We start from the raw sequence: 18773 nt of genomic DNA, 5'->3' as shown, positions 1-18773 counted from the left end.
TCACTGCTTTTCTGTCTTAGATGATATAGAAACAACTTTTTAAAAACTTCTTATTCTACGTTCAGATCTGTCGCCTGGCGGTTTTAAAATATGTGTGGTAAATCAGGTGACCTGACCACCAAACTAACCTGTGGGCAGGGCTAGCGCACATCTAGACCAGTCAGGTAATTATTTTATATGGTTATATCGGGCATTCAATTCTATAGCTGTTAGCATGATATAAATGTGCCATAAAAAAAGCATTCATATTATTTAAACATAAAACATGTATTTTAGGTAGCCGTTGATCTACAGTATATTTAGCCAGAGATAATCACAGCTATATGCTCGCTATGATATAACTGCCCCAAATAGGTTGTTGGGAAATTTACTCCTGCGCAGTATCAAAGTGAAAAACTAAAATGTCACTGCGACAGTGCGCAGAGGATGTGCTTAATTGACAGATAAAGCTTTTGTTGCTGAATAAAGTCATCTCAGGATAAAGGGATGTACTCCAGCCATCACTGGTATTGAAAATGCAACTTCCTGTGAAAGTGGCGTGGTAAAATGTCAGGACGGCGGTGGAAGCAGCTGATAAGTGCGACAGTCACTCCTCTCTGATCACGGGTGGCTGTTCCAGTTTGATGTCGCTGGCCTTTGTCTGTGTCCTCCGTCTCAAATATGAACGCTGCTGTTATTACAGTGTCTCAGTGCTGCAGTTGTAATTCCTTCAAACTGTAGGTAGAGCTTTGTTGCACAGAGCAGAGGGAGAAGAGGTGTGAGGAGTCCGGACAGCAGTGACTGAACTGATAACGAGACTTGAAAGCTGATTTTTAATTCCATCGTCACTTTCTTTTCTCCTCGCTGCCTGTGTCAGTTGACCTCATTCCTCGACGAAGAGTTTTGATGAGAATTTTTAACATGAGAAAAATATTGAAGATGTAAACAAACCGTTCTCCAGGTACATTGTGCCTAGTTACATCAGCACAAGATGTGTGCGACCGTGGCTCAGGGGGTTGGGAATCGCATCTGTAACCGGAAGGTCGCTGGTTCGATCCCTGGGCTCTCTGTCCTGGTCGTTGTGTCCCTGGGCAAGACACTTTACCCTACTTGCCTACTGGTGTTGGCCAGAGGGGCCGATGGCGCGATATGGCAGCCTCGCTTCTGTCAGCCTGCCCCAGGGCAGCTGTGGCTACAACTGTAGCTGCCTCCACCAGTGTGTGAATGTGAGAGTGAATGAATAGTGGTATTGTAAAGCGCTTTGGGTGCCTTGAAAAGCGCTATATAAATCCAATCCATTGTGTTCCACAGAGACTAACCCACGCTATATTGCCAAAAGTATGAATTTAAAAGACATCTCATTTTTATTCCATAGGGTTTAATATATGGTGCAGCTATAACAGCTTTAATTCACTTTTCCCGAAAACGTTCATGGCAGTTTTTCACCGTTGTTCCAAAAGTGTATCTGTGAGGTCAGGACCTGATGTTGGACAGGAAGGTCTGGCTCACAGTCTGCACTTTTTTTTTTTTTGGCCTGTCCCATTTGGTTCTTTAGCCATCAGAATTGTCTGAAGACCAACAAGGAGACCTCTACAGTCTGCACTTTTTAAGAGTCCAGTGGCAATGTTCTTGACACCACTGTGTCCGACGCTTTGCGTTGTGTTGGTGATGTAAAGCTTGGATACAGCTGCTGAGCCATGGAAACCCATTCCACGAGACTGTCTATGCTCTGTTCATGAGCCAATGTGAAGGCCACATGAAGTTTGGAGCTCTGTAGTGACTGACTCTGCAGAAATGTGCGCCTCAGCATCCGCTGACCCCACTCTTTGATTTTACGTGGCCTACCACCACTCGAGCTGCTATCATTCCCTTTTTTTTTTTTTTTTTTTTTTTTTTTTTTTTTTAAATGACATCAGAAACAGCAGTATGCGACATTACGTGATGGCAGAGCTTCAGTTCATCCTTTGTCTTTTTTTTTTTTTTTTTTTTTTTTTTTTTTTTAATAAATAGGACAGGGGGAATGAATGAGAGAAAGAGGGGGAGAGAAAGAAAGAAAACCAAAGGGGAGAAGTGACGGTGAGAAGGGGGGGGGAAGAGAGAGAAAAAAAAAAGAACTCCTGGGTCACCTGTATGGAGAAAAAAAAAACCAAACAAAAAAAACAAACAGAGGAGACAGCAAACAACAAAGAGCAACATAATAATAGAGAAAACAAAGCACCATCACAATAAACTAGCTAGTCATAGATATCAATATTTACTAAATAATAAACGATATTGTGCAGCACGCAAGATAGACAGCGCACAGTGTGCTTTGAGGCAGCAGCCAAGAAAGCTTTAGTCCGCGTCTGTGAATACCCATGTGTGCATACCTGTGTGGATCAGCATGCTTGCATTCCAAAGGTTTCTCCATGTAATGATCTGCTAGGGAGTGTGGGGGGGCCACAGCCCCGTCCTCCAGGGTGTGAAGTGGGTATGGAGGAGATCAAAACTCCAGACATCCAGAGGCCCCCAGAATACAAGAGACCATGGAAGACCAACAGAGGGGCAGCCGCGCCACTGTTCCAGTAAGAGCTGAGGAGAGTCCCAGATGAGGGCTCGCCCAGCAGCCGCGGAGCAGAAGTCAGGGGGAGCTGCTATCATTCCCAATGGCTGTCGTCCCACCGTTGACTGTGGGATATTCAGCAGCGACTGGACTTGTTGTACAGGTTGTATCCTATCACATTACCATGCTGGAATTCACTGTGCTCCTCAGACCGACTCGGTCTTTCACAGATGTTTGAACAAACACTTCCTGTGGAAATGGAAGTGATTGGAACACCTGAATTCAGTTATCCAAATGGGTGAATGAAAATCTTTGGCAACGTTGTGTAATTGCAACACATTTTGATGACATTCATGCCCGTGATGATTGTTCAGGTGACTGTTGTTCTGATTATATAAATGAAACATTCAGGTTTATTTATGTGAACTGATACAGTTTTAAACTGTGGTTAAAACTGTATATTAAAATTAATGTACCTTCGAGCTTTGACACTAATGCACAACTAAAATAACGCTGCACTCTCCAGACTGTTAGTAAAAGGCAGCTCTTCAAGTTGTCCTGTTATATAGGAATTTATGGGAAAATGGCCTTTTGGCGCCTTTGATCTGTGACCTCAGTAAATACTTTCCTGATGAGAGGTGATGGTCTCATTTTACTGAATAGAACATGATGTTCATATTTTAAAAAGATGGTAACAGTGACCATTCTTAGCTTTAGGCTTTAGACTCTCTAGCCTCCACAAGGCTGCAGGTCCTGATGGCATCCCCGGGCGTGTTCTCAGAGCGTGTTCTGGGGAGCTTGCAGGAGTGCTCACAGACATATTCAATCTGTCCTTGGCCCACGCTGTGGTACCGGCCTGCTTCAAATCCACCTCCATCGTCCCAATACCCAAAAACTCCAACCCATCTTGCCTCAATGACTACCGCCCAGTAGCACTCACCCCCATCATCACTAAGTGCTTAGAGCAGCTGGTCCTAGCACACTTCAAATACTGTCTCCCCCCCACCCTGGACCCCCACCAATTTGCATACCGCCAGAACAGGAGCACAGAGGATGCAGTCTCCATCGCACTGCACTCTGTCCTCTCACACCTGGACAACAACAACACCTACGCCAGAATGCTGTTTATAGACTTCAGTTCAGCATTCAATACAATCCACCCCTCACAACTCATCAGGAAACTGACAGACCTGGGCATCAGTTCCCTCATCTGCAAATGGTTACTGGACTTCCTGACCAACCGCCCCCAACATGTCCGGCTGGATAACCACTGTTCATCTACAATCACGATGAACACCGGGGTACCACAAGGCTGTGTGATGAGCCCTTTCCTCTTCTCCCTCTTCACCCACGACTGCAGACCGGCTGATGGTTCCAACACCATCATTAAGTTTGCAGATGACACCACGGTGATTGGCCTCATCAGTGACAATGATGAGGCCGCCTACAGGGAGGAGGTGGATCGTCTGGCTGAGTGGTTCGACACAAACAACCTGCTGCTTAACACCGAGAAGACCAAGGAGCTCATCGTGGACTACAGGAGGAATGCTGACCCACATCCACCCATCCACATTAAGGGGGCGGCTGTGGAGCGTGTGAGCAGCTTCAAGTTCCTGGGAGTCCACATCTCCGAGGATCTCACCTGGACGACCAACTGCTCCAAGCTGGTCAAGAAGGCTCACCAGCGCCTCTTCTTCTTGAGGACTCTGAGGAAGAACCACCTGTCCTCAGACATCCTGGTGAACTTCTATCGTTGCACCATCGAGAGCATCCTGACCAACTGTATAACAGTCTGGTACGGGAACTGCTCTGCCTCGGACTGGAAGGCGTTGCAGAGGGTTGTGAAAACTGCCCAGCGCATTACCGGAGCACCACTTCCTGCCATAAAAGACATCTACAGGAAGCGGTGTCTGAAAAGGGCTGGGAAAATCATCAAAGACCCCAGTCACCCATCACATGGACTCTTCACCCTCCTGCCCTCTGGGAGGCGCTACAGGAGCCTCCGGACTAAGAACACCAGGTACCGGAACAGCTTCTTCCCCACAGCTGTCAGACTCCTGAACTCTGCCTCCTGACATCTGACCCACGTTAACACATGGACTGAACATACACACACACACAATGGACAACTGTACCCTCAAACACACAATAATAACATGGACTGAACCACCACTCACAACCACTAGCACTTTATATAGCCTCTGTAGAAACTATCTACACCCTCACTTATCTTAACTGCACTACTGTTTAGCTCTGTGTAAATAATCATTCTGTACATTTGATAATTTTTAATCCTACAACTGTTTACAACTTGCATAGTTCCCATTTCTGTATAGCTGTATATCTCCGATTTCTGTAAAGTTATTTATTTCATATTCTGTATAGTTTTTCGTATTTATATCCTGTTCATAGCCTGTACATAGCTTGTACTCACTACAGCCTGTACATACCTATAGTTATAGAATATTCACAACATACCTCATACCGTGTACATTATAACATACCATAATAGACCCATTTCTGTAATATACTCACATATCTATATTATTGCAAATATATATTGTAATATATCTATATCACTAAAGCACTTCTGGATGGATGCAAGCTGCATTTCGTTGCCCTGTACCTGTGCATGTGCAATGACAATAAAGTTGAATTCTATTCTATTCTATTCTATTCTATTCTATTCTAACCAGTGACATCAAGTGACTACTTCCCCATCAATCTGCCATCATCGGTCTACTTTAAGCCCCTGTATAAGAAAGTCACACTGCCCACTCCTTTGTCAGCCAGAGAGGCTTTTTATGTCCTTTCATTTGATGCCAAAAGTCAGCAGGCAGCAGGTATCACCGACTGCAGGAGTGGAAGGATAGGCCACAGTCCTTGAGGTAGAGCAGCCAACTTTTTAGGTCAAGCTTTTGTAACGTTATACTGAGGTAGGTAAATTTAACGTACTGATTGAAACATCTTTCCGACAAGAACTTGACAGCAAACCACTTAAAAATAGCTCTCGAAGAAACACTGGGAGGTTAGAATCAGAGAGGACTACAGGGGATTTTCTTTACAACAAAACAGCTTGTGGGGTATCCCTCCGGTGGGTAACACAGTCCTGCTGAGCACCAGTCACAGCTGGAGAAGGAAAATATGCTCAGTGTTGATGCCCCCTCTGGGTTTGTAGCAGCGTGTTTCCACATCAACACCGTCCAAGTTAAACTTAAAACTGACACAACATGGTACCACTCGTTTGGCTTCAGTGGAAGTTTCTGCCCGACTGTCAGAGTGGCTTTAAGGATTTTTGAGGTTTCCAAAGAAACCCATTTCACTTGGTCTAAATACAGGTTCTAGTGGAAGTTTTATTTTCTTCCTTCTTTTTTAGTCGCCTTGGCGGTTTGTCAACGCAGTATCTAGGAAGAAAAAAGTTTTCGAGGCACTTGCTTCAAACTTTTTTGAAAATAGTTGACCGCACATAAGGAAACGCAGCGTGTGGTTCCACTCAGTGCTGTCTGCTTCATGACTTATTCATTTATGCTTTGTCTCTGTTGCTTTTCTTGTTTTTTTACACCAGTCCTTGTTTAATTTCAAGTTTTGCTCCTTCCATCTCGCCGCATTGTGAGAATAGAACATTTCAACCTTCACACTGCCTTGTTAGCTGCACAGGTGGCAGGTAGAGCAGCAGCAGAGCCAACAAGCATTGTTGTATGGTGTGAGAATATGTGAAGACTTTGGCTGGACTCAGCTGTTTGTGTGCACTGACAGAAGTTGGCGAACCATTCTTTAGCCTCTAGGGAGCTGCTACACCGCTGTTGTTTATACTTCACCTCCCAGCTGCCTTCTTATCTCAGGGTAAAACACTGAGCAACAAAACATCGTCTCTTAGTTTTTCTCATTTTGTACTTTCACCTTCCGTGAAGTTATTATAGGGAATAACTTTTTTTTTTTTTCTCTTAGTTTAGGTAAAAGTTTTTTCTAGTATGTTTCTCACAGTCGGGGGGAGTATTTTTTAGCCAGGAAAAACATTTCACTGTATGTCGTACTAGCTATAACTACATGTGACAAATAAATAAAGAATTGACATTGAATTGAATTGAAAAAAATCCTTTTTCTGTTTGTTTTCCTTCTTCAGTGTGCAGTTTGTTGTCTTGTGGTGCCCTCTTACCTCAGTTAGAGTGCGAGGTTCTCACTTTGAAATGTCATTTTAAGTCACTGTTGCAATTTCACTGAAGATGGATACAACAGTGATTCATTAAAGCAGCTTCTGCGTCTAAAAAGGTGAAAAATGTGAAGCCAAAAGTGTCTAAAAGCAGCCAGCAGGGGGCAACGCTTCTGGGTGCCACTGAGGATTAGTAGTCTACAAACTCAGTTAAGCGTCTATTGAAAAGATCATTGTCTTAAATCAGGGGTGGGGAACTCCAGGCCTCGAGAGCGGGTGTCCTGCACCCTGGGTCAACACACCTGAATCAAATGATTAGTTCATTGCCAGGCCTCTGGAGAACTGCAGGACATGTTGAGGAGGTTATTTAGCCATTTAAATCAGCTGTGATGGATCAAGGACACATCTAAAACCTGCAGGACACCGACCCTCGAGGCCTGGAGTTGCCCACCCATGTCTTAAATTATAGTTTCAAGTCTTATTCAATACTGGATGATTTTCATTTGACAAATTATGGTCGTGACTAGAATCAAATAAAAGCTAAATCATAATATACTTTAGGACAATCAACACAAAAACTGGAATTTTGAGGATTCAAAAATGTGACATTGAAAGCTGGGGAGCGAGATCACATTGGCTTTGTCAGTATTGTTTTTAATCTAGTGTACTACCACAGGTGTCTTTGGGCGAGTGGGAGGAAAAGACTACATATTCTCCCCAAGAATCTTTTTCTCAGCATTTATTTGGTTTATTTTATTTATTAAAATTTCTGTGTTATTAAATAACTTTGCACCAATTAAACAGATTGAGTTTAGGATAAAATGTTTCCTGGAGGATCAGTGGTTTGAAATATTAATTTAAAACAAAAAAGAAAAAACTGTATCATTCTTAAATGTTTTATGTCTGGTTCTTAACTTATTTGCAGGAAGCCCAAAGAAGAGAAATGTTACAGGGTAGAAACCCAATGCCTGCTAACGCTGGAAGGATAGCAGCAAATTCTCATCTCCACTCTTGGTTAAGGTTCAGGGATTCTAAACCCAAACTAACAAATTAACTAAAGCTCCAAGTTTGGCAGGCAGCAAATGCTACAGACTGACTCGAGTAACTAGCAGCTACTGGCCAAGCTAATTAAATATGCCTAATCTCTGTCTCAGCTCACACACACAGATGAGGTCTGTGGTTCTGATAACGTGATGCTCGTGCAATAATCAGTACTGTGTGTGAACTACCAGACACATGTAAAAGCAGTCTATCAAATCATATATTACTATCACAAAATATCCAACTGTGCTGCTTGCAACACATGTTGTACATCACTGTTTGGAAAAACACCCCACCAAAAAAAAAAGTGCAGTGTTTTTGAAGCAACTGGCAACAATGTTCAAAACTTACCAAAGGCAAGACAATCCCCATGGAGCACCCAGCATCCCACCATTAAAAACTATGTTTATAGTCTGGTACAAAAAACATAAATAAATGTATATGTACATTTAAATAACATCAATAACAATATTAATATTAAAGCTGACTTACAGAACCTGGCATTAAGCATACTGGTTGGAAATGCTACTTGGTTGTTGTACTACCACAAAGGTGATTAGAGGAGGTAATTCAGGTCTCAATCCATTAAAATGACAAACGTTTTGAGATGATATACTGATGTTAGTTGATTAAACTGGACACCTGGTAATTAAAGAGTCAAATGTTGAAGCCATTCAGAGCAACAATTACCTGAGATTTCAAAAAGAAAAGTTTTCCTGGTTCTTGAGTCTACAAGTTAGTTCCATTATAGTATCTCCCCCCTGCACTTTAGCTTTCTTTGTTAATAACAACAAGGTTTGTGTTGTAGTTGTCTGAAGTTAACTGGACGATAATGCACAAAAGGTTCTTCTAAGCTGTTTGAAAGTCGTACGTGTTGTTTTGGAAGGGTGTGTTTTAGAATGTCTCTTTAGCAATGTTATATTAGCTGTATAGTAATAAATCAATAAATAAACCAGCAATAGACTAACAATAAAAAGAGATGGGTTTAATGAGGTGGATTACAGGATAAAGGTCAGATGGTAGATAACAGAAAACACACACGATAGCAGGCTTATTTAATGATGCATTCAGGTTTAATAGAGTTCATTCAGCGTTCTGAAGGAGGCTTTGCCTGTAGCTGTAATGACCCTGTTGTTGGCTCTATCCTTGCTAATGGACACACAAATTATGAAGACAGAAACTCTTCAGGTCAACTTTATTTGTGAATTCAGCATTTTACAAGTCGAGCATGCAGTAGCCAGAACAGTTTCATACACTGTGACCTGCACTTGTTGGTATAGCTGTTCACTCATAACACTATAATGGCTCTCGCCTGATTCCAGAACATCTCTAACGTGACCATTTCTCTATTTTACCACTTGCCAAATAAATGCACATTGCAGAGTTTGAGCTATTTTCTTTTCTTTTCTTTAGCTTAATTTTTGTCCACAAATAGTTGCAGGGAATCTGTTTAGTATGCAGTCCTGTGGTTGTGTCCTTAGGATGTAGTGACCTTTCTCTTCAAACCTTTCAGGCTTTGGCATGAACGTTCTTCCCAAATATGTCGTCACTGCCCTGTGACACGCGTGGCAGTCCTGAAGTCCCCGTGCACGGATAAAGACCCTGTGCTGAGAATGTTGCCTGAAGAAAGCCTTTTCTTTCAGAGGGACTGTTGTTTGACACATCTCTCCTTCACTTTGTCTTTTGTAGATTCAGCTTCACAAACACTATCGCTGTTATGAAAATGGAACAAAAACTTGCCTCTGGAGCAGCAGCCTGTATTGACTGTACTTGTAGTAATTAGACTAGTAATAATAAGATATGAGTTGATCATTTTTACTAATGAAATGCAAATATGGACTGATTGCAAAGATGACAGAGCGAGAGTGAGATGAGAAGTTCGACCTCAGGTGATATTTGACTTTGACACACCAACTTAAAAGTTAGAGATCGCTGCAGTGCAATTAATCTTTCTGCAGGCTGCAGGCTTTACTGCCCTCACGAGGACCTGCACTTTAGTTTGGCACCATGTGACTGCCGGGCTTAAAGAAAAAAAAGCTGCATGGTTTTGACACTTATTAAGTGAGTCAGAGTATGTGAAGCCTGCTTTATAGAATAGTAAGGTGGGATAGTAAAGCGGAGGATAAAGAAAGGTCCTGTCTGCTGCTGAACTGCTAGGGTGCCTTTAATGCTGCAGCTGACCTACGCACACAAACACACACACACAGTCAAATCTGATTTAGCTGCTGCTCTGGTGACTGGTGACAGAGTTTGGGAACATTTAATCAATCTAAGACTTGGACCAAAACTCATGCCTGCAAATTAAACATTATTGAACGAAACTCGACAGCCGGGCGGCACAGCCAGCTCAAAGGACATCCTTCAGACGGAGGTCCAGTCACGTCCCTGCTGAAGTGTCCCACAGCAGGATGCTGAACCATGATCTCTGGCTTTGGTGACAGAGAAAAAAACCCTGATTCTGTTAAAATCAATAAATCACTACAAACCTCCTAATTCCTCACATGAGACTCTTCAGCTGAAAATGGTTCCGCTGAAGCAACTTTCTTTTAGTTGGAAAACCAAGTGACATTTTGATTAAATGGGTTGTTAAATATTGTTGAATACCTCTCATGCACACACACACAGACACACACACACACACACACACACATATGCATGAAAGGATTCTTAACTTAGGCTTCAGCAGAATTCTAATTGGCCAGTTTTAGTGTTTGCTTCTTGTTTATTATAAAATGTTTAACGTATTGAGATGTTAAATGGAGTGATTTATAGTGATGAGGCAGGTGTTTTCTCCTGCGATTTAATGGCCCGGAGGACATTATTCGCTTGTTTCTTTGCTTTCCAAAGTAAACGTCCATCCTGAAGTATGCGGTTGCAGCTGCGCCTTGTTAGCCAGCATGAGTTAACATGACATATTAAAGAGCACCGTGCAGAATGGTGGTTAGCGCTGTTGCCTCACAGCAAGAAGGTCCTGAGTTCAATTCCACCATCAGGTCTTTCTGTGTGGAGTTTGCATGTTCTCCCTGTGTCTGCATGAGTTTTCTCCTCATACTCTGGCTTCCTCCCACAGTCCAAAGACATGCAGTTAGTGGGGATAGGTTAACTGGAAACTCTAAATTGCCCATAGGTATGAATGTGAGTGCGACCGGTTGTCTGTGTTTATGTGCTAGCCCTGCGGCAGCGACCCTGCCTCTCGCCCCAAGACAGCTGAGATTGGCTCCAGCCTATTTGAAGAGGATAAATTGCAGATGGATGGACAATGCTTTTGCCTCACACACTCTTATTTGAGCTTGTATGACAGAAAAGTATAACAGATCCCCTTTAAATCAAAGTCCTGGTCAGAAATAAGGAATTGAAAGGGTAATGGCATTTGGTTGATAGTAGAGACTGCGTTCCCTCCACTAAAATTTCACAGCATCTCTTTGTGGTGAATCCTGAATGTTGTACTCTGTAAATATAACCTGCTTCACACAGCACATATTGATGCTCTCAGTCTTGCATATTCGCCCACTTTCATAGAAATGTTAACTTTTTACATTTGAAAGTGATTATATTGTTTCATTTTTGTTTTTTGTATTTCTTTTGTTTTTTATGATGGTTCTGTTTTGTTTTATGTGCTTTTGTAGCATTTGTCTATTTGTTTTGTTTTAGTCCATATGACCTCTCAGGGCCACCGTAGTTGTCTCACATGAATTATGGGTAGAATGCGTATCTGATTTAAAAAGCAAAAACCCCCAGAACTTTTAGGAATACTTTAAAGGACGACAAACCTTTAAAGGAGGACACACATTGGTTAATTCATCTGACAAATATATAAAAATCCTCATCTGTAGTAATTTTTAGCATCAGCGCAACTTCATTTCAGTTAAAGACGGCAGTTGTGATCACTGATGTATATCGTCATAATTTCCCCATCTTCCGCTCAGTGGTTTAAATGCTGCTGCTGTATGCAAACAGACGAAAGAGTCCCATCATTTCTCTGCCTCAAAACCTCCAGGACTGCAGCTCAATGCATCCAGCAAGTCATTATACAGGATTACAACGCTGTGTGTTGCTCCACACTCTCACATATGCACACACACACACACACACACACACACACACAGAGCAAGGAGAGTCATTTGAGGAACTGCTGTAGAGGTCCTGGATGTGTGCGGTCGTGCATGTGTGTTTGAGCTTTTCTGGAAAGCCGCCAGTCAATTCCAGCGCTGTGTCGGCTAACAATCGCAGAGCTAATTAGCTTCTTGAATACAGAGCATGATAAGAAAGACATGCTGACAACAGGATAGCAAGCTGAGAGAGAGAGAGAGTAAAACAGTTGGGGCAAAGAGGAGGCAAGGAAAAATGGCAGAATACTAGAAAGAAAAAGATAAAAAGAGATGACAGGAGAAGGACAGACAGCTGCTGATGGTTTGAAATTGTGGGAGGTGAATATCAGATACCAATTCAAGAATGCTCTTTCTCTGTGGCTCGAGATGGGCACAGTACTGTTACTGAACAAATGCAGTGAATGTAAGCAGCGTTGGCCTGTGGGTACGCTGCTTTGTCACAGGCCTCTGCTCGAACACAAAAAAGTAGAAATGGCAGCTGACAAAACAGCACACAGCGTGCACTTGATTCATCAAAGCAACCTAAATACCTCACATAGAGAAAGTTAGACTGGAAATAAAAATGCCTGCGCTGACCAGAGCTCAGTGCAGCAACACACACACACATATGTATATGTATGTCAGGTATTCATATCTTGTGGGGACATCTAATTGACATAATGCTTTCCCTAGCTCCTTACCCTAATCTTAACCATCGAAACTTTATGCCTATCCCTGACCCTAAACCTAAACCTAACCATTACCCAAGTGTGTAACCCTGACACTAAAGTAAGTGTAAACTTCAAATTTTTGGTCCACATAAAGACATGAATACAGGCACACAAACACACACACTAGCCCAAATCAACTCTTCTCAGCATATCCTAACAACTCCTACACGTTGTGGGAAATACTCAGTTCAGTAATAAAAGGGCCAGAGTTCATACTTTACTTTTACAGGAAGAAATATGTTGCAGGAATCCTGCCACACACCACAGAATTCATAAACTAAGCAAGTTTGCAAATCTCATTGGGCTTTTAAAACATAACATGATTTCATGCGTCTAAATACAGACAAACTAAGGTTATATTGTACTCATCTCTAAAATCTTAGAAGCATGGTGTATAACCGGATACTTACTTTCTACCGTGGCCTCCACAAACACTGTGACATCATTTCTGACCAGGATATGTCCTTAAAATCCCATATTAAAGAGTTGCCTCAAGGCGCATATTGCATTGAGGCAATAAACAAATATGTAGGACTGCTTTCTTTCATTTAGGCAATATCTCTAAAAATAAAACATCCCGTCTCAGGGTGATGCTGAAAAACTAGTTTATGCATCTGTTACTTTTAGGCTCCAGTATTGTAATTCATTACCTTCAGGCTGAATTGGATACTTGCAGGAGGATGGATGGAAAAATAAAGATTCACATGAAATGGCCACTTTAAAGTTTGTGCTGCAAAAAAAAAAAGTAAATAAAGACATTAGTTAAAATGATCGTTGGTGTGCGTGTGAGATAAAGAAAGTTCTACCCCCTGAATGAGATGTCTTTCTTCCTCTCTCTGTCCCCCCCTCTTCATCAGTCACCTTCTTGAATTTTCAGCTAACAACAATAGAAATAATGTGAAGCCTTCACGTTTGATTTTCTTTGATGAAGCCTCAACATAACAAAGCTAAGATAAAACAGCCACAATCACTTAATGCACTCACGAGCACACAGTGATGCTGGGGCCACAGTGCCGTGTGTCACCAGAAGAAAAATCCAAAAAACACGAACAGTTAAATATAGTTTAGTTATAGTTATAGTTTCCAGAAAATGTGAGAAAGATTAGATGACAGGTTAAATGGTAGTAGAGTGAAGGAAGAGAAAATATGGAGGAGGGGGGTGGAAAGTAATGGTTGTTATTGTCATGTCTCACCTGTCATTTAGAGGAGACTGAGAGAGGACATAAAAAAGCAGAGCAATAGGCAGGCAGCAGCATTTGTGTTATTCAGTGTTCTGTCAGCGCTCTGATTGGAATGATGTGAACTCCAAATCAGTCTCCAAGTACTCTCAAAACACAGCCGACAGCAAAGTTTTTCTTGGCTGTCTTTTTTTTTTCTAAAAAAAAATCCTTGCAGTGTCACACTTCACCTTAAATGTGTAGTTTCTACTGACAGCAGCAGCTGCCAACAGGTAAGGCCTCCACACAGGATCATTGAATAGAGGAACGTAGACCGTTTCTATTGTCTGGAACAACTCTGCGGTACAGCACATGCCACAGGAGTCGTGCCCTGCTGGCAATTAGAAAAAGGCAAATCTGAGGCACTTCTACACAGACTTCGCACACCTGGAATGTAAAGCTTTTATATGCAGTCCTTATTTTTAACAGTCAGGTGCTGGTTATAAGAGAAACTCGAGTTCTAAATGTTGCTTTCGACCTTTTAAAGCGTTGAGCTTTCCAGCTAGTTATGCATAAATAAGAAGCCCTGGGGCAAAAATACATACTTTGAATTCATTGCTGTAACCACGCTTTGGTCTCATCCTTTCATTTAGTTGTATTATTTAGATGTATTTAAAATACGGTGCACAGGTCAAGCAATTCGCCTGATACCTAATAATGACATGTACATGAATGAATGTGGCTTTGCTTCGTCCACGTCTGCATTCATGGAGATAACATGTGCTGCCGAGGGGCTTCACCACCACCACCGCCCCCTCTGAAGGGTTTACCACGAAGATCGAAACTGCACGTGTCCACGTGAACATGCTCGTGCTCGTGATGCTGTCTTCTCACTGTGTTTAAATGCATTCAGGTTTTGCTCCCCTTTTGTAAATCTGTCAGACGTGTTATTACTTTACTGTAAAGACATTTTATCTCTAAAAAGCTCTTGCTTTGGGATTAACAGAAAATTAGCAGAAATATTATATTCTGATCTGATGGATGTAATGAGTCCTTTGACTCAAGAACACTGGGACTAATTAGAGCAGACCCTCTGATACTGTGATACAAGGAGTAGAGACAGAAGCTACAATATGCGCAGGTTGTGTTAATTTCTAACTGAGGGCCGTGCACAGTCTCAAAAAATGCTTCAGCAGCGTCAGCAGAAGATGCAGGCCAAAAACATGTGCAGAGAACAAGTGAGACATCTACCCTTTAGATTCATCAGTGAGCTAGGGGTTAAAATTTAAACGTGTGCTATTGATCATCACTTTAATCAAAGGTCAGTAAAGCAGTCCCAAAGATGCTGACATTAACAGTGCAATAAGGTTTAAACAGTCAATCAACCTTTATTTAAATGGCACCTTTCATGAAGATTGGATTATTGACAAGCCAATATTGACACAGAGCAAATTAAATAAAGCACAGAGCTTTACAATGGAGATACAAGGAAATAACTGAAAAAAAAGTGTCTTTCAGCTGCATCGAATCGAAAACCGTGACGACTGTTATCCACTGACAGTTTCTGCTATTAACGACTGGGAATCAGTTCAGATCTCTATGACATGACAGAACTGTGATATTAGTGTTGTTTAAAATAATAATAATCATGCTGATTTATAGGATTTTTGCCTGACTGACCAAATGAAACAACCTTAGATTCACTCATGAGCAACTTTGATTTTGACTTTTGACTGTACTGTGAAACTTTGTGAGTTTACTACTACTAGTGTCCATTATGGGCTGCTAAAGGTAGATCTCCAGAGATTTCTGTCCTGTGCCGTTCAGGTGTAGTCTGTCTTTGTTGTTCTGTGGGTGTTTCTTGGGTGACCTCACTTTCGCTTGCCTTGGGGGTTCCACATGAGAGCCTGCCTGATGATGTTGGTTGGCGGTTTGCGTATAGCGTGCCCTACCCAGCACCATCTTCTCTTCCTGATTTCTTCCTGTACTGGGAGTTGCGAGGTTCTTTCCCATAATTTGTTGTTACTGATGGTGTCTGGCCAGCAAATGTGGAGAATCCTTCTGAGACAGCTGTTGAGGTCTGAGGCTGTTTGAAGTCAAGCCTCATACCCTTCTACATGTCTAAATTGGCAGATACCTTACAGGGTGCACTGCTCAAGCCATGTTAGCATTTCCACGATTCCTGTATATCTGAATGGCACTTTGCAACCCACCTCCACTAGAGACCCTCCCTTCTTGGTGTATTTGACTCAGTCTGTGTCACTTATTTCTGCTGTTCTGTGACATTATTTAAAAGCTGTCCCGCCTTGCTCTAGCTTTCATACACACACGTTGTTCTACGGGCATAACATAAGCTAGCAGATGTCGAGCATCACAGAGTTTTTAGTACAGAACGTATTTTGTGAACTCAGGACACAGAATGTAGCTCATTTGGTTAAATATGTACTCAGTGTAGCTTCTTTGCCCTGTAGCTGAAGTGTCTGGTAAAACAGTGCTTAACAGTTGAATTGGGGATTAAAACATGTGTATGTCTATGGGCTTCATCTAAGAGCTCTAGCAAAGAGCTTTGAGCACTCACGGATCCTCGTGAAAGCGGTCTGTGTAATAGAATAACAGTGAATAACAAGTTTCGTCACTCATCCAAGTGACTTCTTCAGACTGATGTCCAGATGAACAGAATCAACTTTTTGGAGATTTACTTCCCTGGATGATTGTAAATGCATCAAGACGGTCTGTGTAATGACACATGTAGTCTGCGGTATGGCATTGCTGCTGTTGTGTTTGTCCTTTGACTGCACTGACAGTCAGTTTGCAACGTTTTCCAAAAGCCTCCAGCAACAACCAGACAGATGCAGCAAAGGACAGACCTCCACCCTGATATACACCGTTCTCCTGCTGTCTTTGACCGATGTTTTTTTTTTTTTATCTTATTATCATTCTGTTGGTTTCTCTTAATCTCTTCTTTAAGCCTGTTTTCTTTTTATCTCTTCATTCATCTCTTCTTCCCCAGATGTGTTCTTCATGGTTGGAGCACTAAGCTGGCTGTGCTAACAGTGGCTGCAGTACAGTTTAAAACTACACATAAATACACAAATGCACCGACACTTGACACGTACAGTATGCTGCTACCGGAAACAACATGTAACCGTGCAAAGTTAAAGCTAACTTCAGAGGACAGTGGAGTGATTCATTACAGTACCTAATTTATCTTAACCTAACTTTTAACTGATACTGATGTAACTTTCATGACTTTTACTGTAGAAGACTCACTTTTGTTCTCTACATAAACTCCAGCCTTTGTTGGATGTGGCCTTCTGTTTTTCTTACAAAGGCGGGTAATGAGTTCCTCCTAGTATGTGCAAACTAAATGTTGTATGATTACATTACTAAAAGGAGACTGCAGCTGTCTTGAGTTTGACAGTGAAATTACCCAATACTTTTAAAAACATAATTACCATAGTATAAACAACAGGTTTATTGTGAGCAGTCATGTGTGAAGGGATTCTGGTTGCACTACACTGTGATTAGATTCCTGTTGTACTAGTGCTGCTTTGTAGCTAGTCTCTGATCACTCGTGTCAGTACTACACCATCATTTATTGTGACATGTTTAAATCCTGCCTTTCAACTCTACAAAAAAGAGGTAGTGAAGTAGTGACACGAGCCAAGCCTGCCGGTCTGCCTGGGCAGAGTTTACCTGTGCAGATCTCATGAACTGTACAGGTAAACTACACACAGTTTCCTGCAAGAAACAGCAAAGGCTGTTCTTTAATATCGAAGAAATTTGGAGTGTTATCAGATATTAGTAGTTACTGCTGGCCTGGCTGCTCACCATTGGAACCACCTGGGATCTAAGACAAAGGCTTGGGCTTGCTCTTTGCCCGGCCAGAAAGAGCCATTCTGAAGATCTGCAATAATTTATTTGTCCCCTTCAAATGTTCAATGTTTAATCTGTACTGTATTTTACGAGCCCGTTCTCACTCCCGACATCCCAACGATTTGTCACGTCCCACTGCGTTCCTGAGGAACGTGAAATGTGACCTTCCGCGTTCTTATGCTACGCACCAGGTTATGGATGAAATCCAGTAAAATGACGGTCCCACGGTAATACACGTTCCAGCCATGTATTCCAGCCCTGACCCGAACCTTATCCCTAACTTTAACCAGCACTTTAATGACGTTAAAAAGTGTTCTCCAAAGTGATTTAAGTAAAATGAACGAACATGTGCAGATTGATTCCACACGGTTCTCATGTTCCCAGTGTCGTCATTTAGGGACGTGTCGGGTGTCCGGAAGCGTAATATGTTGATGATTTGTCATCTAGCATCAAATGCTAGATGACGCTTTGGGAGTGAGAACGTGTTGATTTTGCTGCTTAAATAGTTTAGGAAATATTATCAACAGCTCTGCAGACTGGCACTTTCTATTGTTATCTACTTTTAAAAAAATTGTAATGCTCTATTTGCAACCAAAGCGCTCATTTGTAAGTAGGATTTTGAACATATTATCTCATTACTGCAGTCACTTGATTGGCTCCCAGTTCAATACAAAACTAGACAGTGAAAACTAAAAAATATGAAGAACAGTTTAGTCACTGGTGAATTCACCTACTGTCCATTAGAAAAAGTGCAGGTTTAAGACACACACACACACACACACACACACACACGCGCACACACACACACACACACACACACACACACACACACACGCACACACACACACACACACACACGACTTGTGTCACTCTTTTGTGTAAATGTATGTGCATTTGTGCTTCATGTCTTTCTCAGTGTTTTGTGTTAGGCAGCAGCTGGATTTAATGGAGGTGAGGGAGGAATGGAGATAGATGGCCAGTCTGTGATAGAGTCTGTTGCTGGGTGACAGTTGTGGGGGGGTGACTTAGCAACCCTCTGCCAAATTACTTTCTAGGAAGAAGAGCAGAGCTTAAGATAGCCCCTTACTTATCTGTTATAAGTCACAGAGGGAGGGAGGGGCAGGGAGTGGGAGGGTGACAGAGACATGCAGGATATCGATGTGAGCGGATAGGAAGAGAAAGATGCAGAGAAGGAAGGTAGAGAAGAAG

At 42.0% G+C, this 18773-nt stretch overlaps 1 protein-coding gene across 4 annotated transcripts in view; it reads left to right on the top strand.

Annotated features, from left to right (window-relative positions):
* Positions 1–18773, top strand: part of si:cabz01090165.1 (leucine-rich repeat and fibronectin type III domain-containing protein 1-like protein) — a 413549-nt gene that overhangs the window by 131315 nt on the left and 263461 nt on the right. The gene's annotated exons all lie outside the window — the stretch shown is intronic.

Source organism: Maylandia zebra, linkage group LG14 (genome assembly GCF_041146795.1).
Source record: "Maylandia zebra isolate NMK-2024a linkage group LG14, Mzebra_GT3a, whole genome shotgun sequence".
Lineage (NCBI taxonomy): Eukaryota > Metazoa > Chordata > Actinopteri > Cichliformes > Cichlidae > Maylandia > Maylandia zebra.
This window is presented reverse-complemented; position numbering and strand designations above follow the sequence as displayed.